Source organism: Pseudonaja textilis, chromosome 10 (genome assembly GCF_049901715.1).
Source record: "Pseudonaja textilis isolate UNSWEBS1 chromosome 10, rPseTex1.2, whole genome shotgun sequence".
In the NCBI taxonomy this organism is placed as follows: Eukaryota; Metazoa; Chordata; class Lepidosauria; order Squamata; family Elapidae; genus Pseudonaja; species Pseudonaja textilis.
Window position 1 is genome coordinate 23,992,648 of NC_141999.1, and position 7,934 is coordinate 24,000,581.

Here is a 7,934-nt window from a genome sequence, read left to right on the forward strand (position 1 = left end):
AATTTATGGTTGCTCAGCAATTAATATCCCCGAGATGCTTGCCCAGACTTTGCTCAGCAAAAGAAGGCAGGCAAGCCAGCTCTTCAGCTGAGCTTATTACTTTGATCCGTCCCTCCTTCCTCCCCAGAAAGAAAGAAAGAAAAAAACTGCTTACTTTTTTGTTTAATTCTAAAGCATTACCCAGCTGGAATCAAAGCTGGATGGGAAAAACACTCAGCAATCCAGATTTAAGTCTAATTTCTGCTGTTGCTTTTCCCCGTGATCTGGAGATCAATTGTATTTTGTGCAGTTCTAGTCGTTTCCAAGAAGCAATGGTAGGAAAAGGTGTAGAGTTTGGGCAGGTGGGTGTTTGGGTCTGAGGCGCAGAAACCGTAAAGCAAGAGTAGGAATTAAATAAACTGCCCAACCGCTGAATTGTAAGCCACGCAGAGCCCTTGACTCAGATGGGTAGCCATAGAAATTGAACAAAGAAATAAACATTAGCTAAATAATGAATATCAGCTAAGTGGCTATTTTGTCAAGCTCTTTATATGCATTGTCAGAAATTGGTCAGCTCGACTGCAATCCATAGATCCATTTTGTGGATGGGAAAAAGGAGACAGAAGTCACACCGATATTGATAGAAGAGAATTATTTGTAGCTCAGGACTGAACTGTGGGGTCCTTGGAGCTCTCTGAGTTTGGTAGTTTTCTTGCAGACGTTTTGTGACCCAACTAAGTAACATCACCAGTGCTGAAATGGAATGGGATCTGCTCTGTTTATAAAGCTCACTCTTTTGTATCACTGATGATGTTACTTAGTTGGATCATGAAACGTCTGCAAGAAGGCCACCAAGCTCAGAGAGCACCAAAGGCCTCACATTGATATGTCCAAGGCTACCAAGAAAAGGTGAACAATGCACAGTGTTCTTAATCAGATCCGTGAAAAATTCACATGCTGTATTTTCCCAACATGCTTGTTTGGTGTCAGGTCCTGATGTGCCTGACCATATTGTGTGGACCCACTTGACGTCTGGTGTCATGGGACAACCCAGAAAACAGGAGTTGAATCTGGTTCAAAAGTTGGGGGCTAAGATCACACCTGAAAGAAGCAAAACCGCTCCTTAGTTCTAACACCCATATCTCCCTTCTTTATGTAGACTCAGAGTAAGACAGAACTTCAAATCACTGATAGTCCTCGACTTGCAACCACAATTGGGCCCAAAATTTCTGTCGCTAAGTAAGACATATGAAGTTTTGCCCCATTTTACAGCCTTTCTTGCCACAGTTGTTAGGAGAATGACTGCAGTTGTTAAGTTAGTCACCTGGTTGTTAAGTGAATCTGGTTCCCCCTTCGACTTAGCTTGTCAGAAGGTCACAAAAAGTGACCTCCCCACACAATGCTGGGACATTTAGCAACCGTTGTAAATATGAGTCAAGTTGTTAATTGTCTCTGAGTTTTGACTGCATGATGCTGCAATGGTTGTGTGAAAAAATGGGTATTAAGTCACTATTGTAACTTCATACAGTCACTAAACGAACTGCTGTAAGTCAAGGAGTACCTGGGTCACACACCAGACTGTGCTCCAGATTATTCTAAGTTTCTAACACCAGACTGCACATTTTCTTCAGGAAAGCCCAGACATTAAGAGGTCAAAAGAATTTGGTTTTTCTCCATTTCAATCTCTTTTTCACTCTCCTTTTTCAAGGGGACTGCAAATTCAGGATCCGCAGGGTTTTCTGTTGTTTTTAAAAAAATTCAAAATGTTATCTGGAAGGAAGCTGTGTGTATGGGACAGGGGAACAACTGCAGACATTTTGGGCTGGCTGGCTGTTAAAAGCCAGATCTGGCTGGCCTCGCGGTCGAAGGGGGTGGGAAATACAGAAACTGGAAGCTTCCCCCTTACTATTATTTGACTTTTGAGTCAAATTTTCCACTTGCTTTGATTCTGCCTCCCCCCCCCCTCTAGCACGGGATTTAGGATGAGCTAAGGGGAGGGGGGGGGCTGCTTCCTGCCCCTCACTTCTAGAATTGAGACAGAAAATCTTGCAGTTGTCTGAATTTTCTTTAGCATCCAAGGCTGGTTAAGGAATGCATAAATTTGGAAAAGCAAACTGGGTCAGTATTTGCAAATGAATTGGGTAATATTGCAGGATCCAATCTGAGTCGAAAAGTTTATTCTTCCAGGTTTGGGGGCTCTCTCTTCTTTCTCACACACACGAGAGAGAGAGAGAGAGAGAGAGAGAGGTCTGAAGATCTCTTCAAGTTTTTGGATACCAGCCCAAAAAGTTGGAAGAATGAACTTTTGGTCCCAGTGAGTTGCTCAGATTGGATCCTGGATCTGTATTTCTCCCCCTTCATCTTTTTTGGAAGGATAATGACAGCCATTTTTAGACCCCCGAAATATTTCCAGGACATTCTCCCCCACCTACCCAGACTGACAAGCAAAGTTTTAACATTTCAGCCCAGGTCACGCTGATCTCCCTGGGCTTCCAAGCAGGTAGCAAAGATGCAATTGAAATTTCTGATATGCCTAATGCCTAATGGGGAATTCTGGGAGTTGACATCCACACATTGTAATATTCATTGGCATGATGGCTGGAGAATTCTGGGAGTTGAAGTCCAAACATTTTAATATTCATTGGCATGTCAGCTGGGAAATTCTGGGTGTTGAAGTCCACACATTTTTTTGAAAGTGGCCCAGGTTGAGAAATATTAACCTAAATGTTGGACTGGCAAACCCAGAACATCAGAGAAGCCGGCAAGATAAATAGAAAAAAGTCATGGACTAAGTCCAGCGTTACCCTTTGCAAGTCAGCTTCTGTTTGCAGAAAATGTCCCATGCAATACAACGACTGCTGAACTCTTGAAGAGGACGTGGTGTGGAGCATTTCATTTTTCCCAGCTTCAGGGACCATGGGTCAAATCCCTTCTCCTCCCCCCTCCCACCCACTTTGGCAGCCCTGTCTGTAAGTTGCAAGGTTAGCCGACAAAGCAAACTCAATGGCAGGACAGGCTTTGAACAAAGGTGGAACATTAACCATACAGTAGTTAACCTGCTCGGCTGTTTTTAAAAGCTGGCCAGGCTTGACAAGGGAACAAGTTTTCAACCTGTCACATGTCAACAGGTGGGAGAACAAACATTCAGCCCGCCTGCCCTCTGCCCCACTTTCTCAAAAGCACCAGGGATTAAATCCAGCTGGGCGCTTTGTTTTGTTTTAAATAATGTCATTAAATATTTTAATTGCAATAGTAAAAATTAGAGCGAGAAAGAAGGATTGAAGGAAGGAAAGAAAGAGAAAGAGAAAGGAAAGAAAGAAAAAGGAAGGAAAGAGAAAGGAAGGAAGGAAGGAAGGAAGGAAGGAAGGAAGGAAAGAAGGAAAGAAAGAAAGAAAGAAAGAAAGAAAGAAAGAAAGAAAGAAAGAAAGAAAGAAAGAAAGAAAGAAAGAAAGAAAGAAAGAAAAAGATGCAAAGGAGGAAGGAAGGAAGGAAATAAAAAACTTCTGACCTTCATCTCAATAAGTGTAACCACTTTTAATAATTTTCACCTTCTCTTAAATTGCAACAAATGATCTCTTTTTCCTATAGCTTCTCTTATCTTTAAACAAATCCATAAAATATTATCATTTCAATCCTGGTGTTAGCAAAAGTCCAGTAAGGATTGTCAGAAATAACTGTATCCATTTTAACCTTGATCATGTAAACCAACCTTACGTTCCTTCTTTATACTTCTAACGTGTAATATTTAGTCCATTCCAGTAACATAGAATTGGATTTTGGGGGCGAGATTGGCTGGATTCAGATAGAAGGCTAATTTATAAACTTTGGATGACAGTTCACAATGGCCCAGTCTAAGCCCATTTTAAACCAACTACAGTTGTGGCGCTAATCCAGCATTTCCCAGATGGGTGGACTTAAACTCAACCCCGTTGAGGAATTCTGGGAGTTGCCTAATTGCAAAATAACACACTAATCCATTTTTCCAAATCTAGGTTCATGCAACATTGTCAGTCTTACTGTAAGAGTGCAACGATGAGCATGGTGCAACTGTACATTGCTTGCTTCACATTATTGGGTCCCAATCCAGCTAGGAATCAACCGGGAGCACTGACAGCGTGACTCATGGGCTCATCGCTTCCTGTGACCAGCAGCAAACATTCCTCCGAGGTTTGGCAGAGCTGCAACCCAGCTTCACTGCAGTCTTCTCCATGCTGACTTCCTGCCTGTCATTCACATGCGCTTCCTGCTCGCAAGTGTTGCTGTAACCTGTTGGCGCTGCTTCCGAGAAGCAGGGGATCTCCAGATGGGCGTGGGGTCAGTGGTTGAGCTTGTCAACCCTCCCCAGGTGGCATTCTGCTGCTTGGGTGTGATAAAATAGCACGAAGGCTTCACAGCACACCAGACCTCAGTGTGCACCAATGGGCGGAGTTTTGTTCCTGGCTGGTCAACATCTCCAACGTTTCTGCTTCTTTTGCCAGATTGGCTCAAGCTCTTACAAGTGAGTGCAGCCTAGTAGTTAAAGGGCCATTACAACGGTGCCAAAGAAGCAACTTTTATGACCAGTCCTCACCCTTATGACCTTTGCAGCATCCAGAACATGTGGCCTGATGTTGCAACATTACTTTTCTCCAAGTTTGCCGCTTTGCAGCAAGGGAAGTCTTCTCTGCACTTTTTCTAGAATCTCGACAACTTTTTTAGTGTAACTCTAATGTTTAATAAGTGTTTAAAAAAAAACTCAAATACCTTTTTTAAAAACAACAACTGGTAATTACCTTGGTCTTGCTTTAAGGAACAGGGTGTTCCAGATTTAATCTGAGGGAAGTGTGTGTGCACCCACATGATACGGTTGGGTGTTTCACTTCTACCACAAAGCACACTGAGCAATTGGAAGAACCCAAATGATGGGGGAACATCTAAGGCCCCCCTTGTGCAAGGATGGGCTTCAGCAAGGACAGAAAATGACGTTCCCCTGTGGGCCTGACCCACAACTACATTGTTGTGGCCCGCCAGCAACCAGCGGAGCTGGTGGCAAAATCGGTCAGTGAGGAGGTCGGGGAGGAACCTGGGCCAGTCCTGGAGTCTGGGGAAGGCTCAGATGAGGGCTCTGTGTCGGAGGCAGAAATGGGGCCAGGGCCGTCCAACAGTTATCAGCTGCCTTCAGAGTTGGAGATCAGTGGGGAAGAAGAATAGCTGGAGTCTGTTCCCAATGTGCACATGCGCAGAGCTGCCAGACGAAGGGAACAATGAAAGACCAAGGGAGTAAAGGCAGAGATGGATAGTGAATGGCCCCTCCCATAGGGAATAAAGAGGAGTGAAAGGGGAGTGGTGCTTGCAGGAGACAATTAGTTCGTTTAATTAGCATGAAGATTTGTGTTTTGTGACTTCAGAGACTCCTTGCCAAGTATTTTCTGTTACAGCGTGGTGTTTGGAAGCTATCGGCCTGGCAACTCTCCAAGCCTGATAAGGTCTGTGGTTGTCATTCATCCTTGAAAGAGCCTAATAAAAAAGGGGTTTTGTCGGGACAAGGAGTCTGCTTCGTGATTTTTGTGAAGCCTAGGTCAGAACATATACATTCAATTTCATTTACTGCAATGCCAAATACAGTAAATATGGTTTTCCCCTTCCCTAAAACTGAGAAGTCCTCAGAGCCGCACCAAAGGATGTGAGCTGCCGTTCCCAGAAATAATGGGTGGAAGAACAGAAATGAAACTTTTAATAATGCCAGCAGGCCCTTGTGATCTATTGACATCAATCACAGCTGCATTTCAAGCCAGAATCAAAAGAGGAACAAAACCAAACATGGTTAAACCACAAAGGCAACTCTCTTCTCTCCCTCCATGGCAGTCAAAACCTAGCCAGAAATGCACAAACTCGCTCCCATTGTTAAGGCGCTACACAGAAGCTGTTCCATGCCCTGCAGAGATCACACCTCCGAAATTCAAGTCCACAAAACGGCAATTTGGGAGCATGTGATTCTCTGTGGTCTGGCGAAGGGAGAGCGATACTGGCGTAGGAAGATTAAGTCATGGGTCTAAATTATATACTAAATATGGGCCATATTTAACAAAGTGAAATTCAATGTAGAGAAAAGTAAAGTCCTACACTTAGGCAGACAAAACCCAAAGGACACATATATAGACTGGGTGAAACCAGGCTCAATAGCAGGAACTGTGAGAGGGATCTTGGAGTCTTAGTGGACAACCAGCTAAACAGGAGCCAACAGTATGCAGCAGCAGCCAAAAAAGCTAATGCAATCCTAAGTTGTATTAACAGACGGATACAATCGAGATCAAGGGAGGTACTAATACCACTCTATAAAGCCTTAGTAAGGCCACACCTAGAGTAGGGCACCCAGTTTTGATCACCACACTATAAAAAAGATGTTGAGACTCTAGAAAAAGTACAGAGAAGAGCAACCAGGATGATGAGGGGACTGGAGGCTAAAACATACGATGAACCGTTGCAGGAACCGGGCCTGGCTAGTCTAGGGAAGAGAAGGACCAAGGGAGACAGGATAGCGATCTTCCAATATTTGAGGGGCTGCCCCAGAGAGGAGGAGGGGGTCAAGCTATTTTCCAAGGCACCTGAAGGCCAGACAAGGAATAATGGGTGGAAACTATCAAGGAGAGATTCAACCTGGAAATAAGGAGAAACTTTCTGACAGGGAGAACAATCAACTCATGGAACAGAAGTTGCCCTCAGAAGTTGTGGGAGCTTCATCATCACTGGAGGCTTTCAAGAAGAGACTGGACTGCCACCTGGCAGAAATGGTGTAGTCTGCTTGGGAGGGGGGTTGGACTAGATGATCTACAAAGTCCCTTCCCAACTCTGATTATCTGTTTCTGTAAGATATATATCACAATGCTTTTCCTTTGGCGTCACTAAGTTAGTCACAGACAGCGAACTGGTGACTGATGGATGGTAGGGTTTTTGTTGTTTTTTTTAACCCAAAAAAAGACACGTCATTTTTATGGAAGATTTGAAAATCATTTATTTGTTTTTTTTTAAAAAAGAGCCCTTGTTTGCAATAGGGGGTTCCCACCCCAGGCACTCATAGCCACGAGGAACGTGTGAGCACTGCCTTTCCCGCACCCTAGCCAAAAAAAAATAAAACAAAACCCAGATTCTAAAGAAATTCCAGCAATAAAAGTACAGTACATTTGTTATGTGCAGCTTTAGCATCCAATAAACACACCCTTCATTTTTAATTCAGGGGAATGGGGAAAAAAAAAAATAAAAATTAAAAAAAAACCACCCTTATTTTTATTTTAAAACCCCCAGAAACAAATCAGCGCATTCAAAGTTCACCAGCTGCAATTTTTAAGTTACAGAAAAAGTACCTTGTTCTTTATAAGTGACAAGCCTTTTATGGAAGGCAAAAGCGGGGAGGGGGAATAAAATGAGGGGTTTTTTTTCCTCACACGGATCATTCTCTGACCATCACCAGGCTTTGGGGGTGGGGAAGAGAAAATAAAAACTGCCGTGTCTGGGTTTTATGAGTGATTTTTTTTTCCGGAATGATTCCAAGAAGACTGGAAAAATGACAAGCAATGAAGGGGAAGGAAAAATGGCCACACTAAATATTTCAGGGCTGAGTTTCAGGATTTAAGTGCCTTCAGAATATGATACCCCGCAACGGTTCCCAACCTGTCAGACAGATTAGGACTTCAAGACCCAGCGTTCCCAGCCAAGGAAGGACACTGGTAGGAGGAAGCCCCGTTTTCGGACAAAGTCCGCACCCCAATTATGGCGGTACATGCCATGTTTGGGAGGGGGACACACATTAAAAGCATGACCTAGCCCCTTCCTTTAAATCTGGACATCCCGTCCCCCACAGCCTCACCTTTCTGGGCACCCTAGAGAGATGGAAGGAGTGGTGGGTGGGACTGTGGATCCCATCTGTCCCACTGCTAGATGGGGAATGATGGGGAGGGTAGTCCTGAAGTCTTAAGGCA

At 43.9% G+C, this 7,934-nt stretch overlaps 1 long non-coding RNA gene across 1 annotated transcript; it reads right to left on the reverse strand.

The window, feature by feature from the left end:
* Positions 1-938: 938 nt before the first annotated feature.
* LOC148124986 (uncharacterized) lies at positions 939-2,979 on the reverse strand. Its single transcript, XR_015744729.1, has 3 exons — positions 2,784-2,979; positions 1,554-1,718; positions 939-1,080 (listed from the first exon to the last, which is right to left on the reverse strand). It is a non-coding gene; the product is annotated as an uncharacterized LOC148124986 (long non-coding RNA).
* Positions 2,980-7,934: the final 4,955 nt, after the last annotated feature.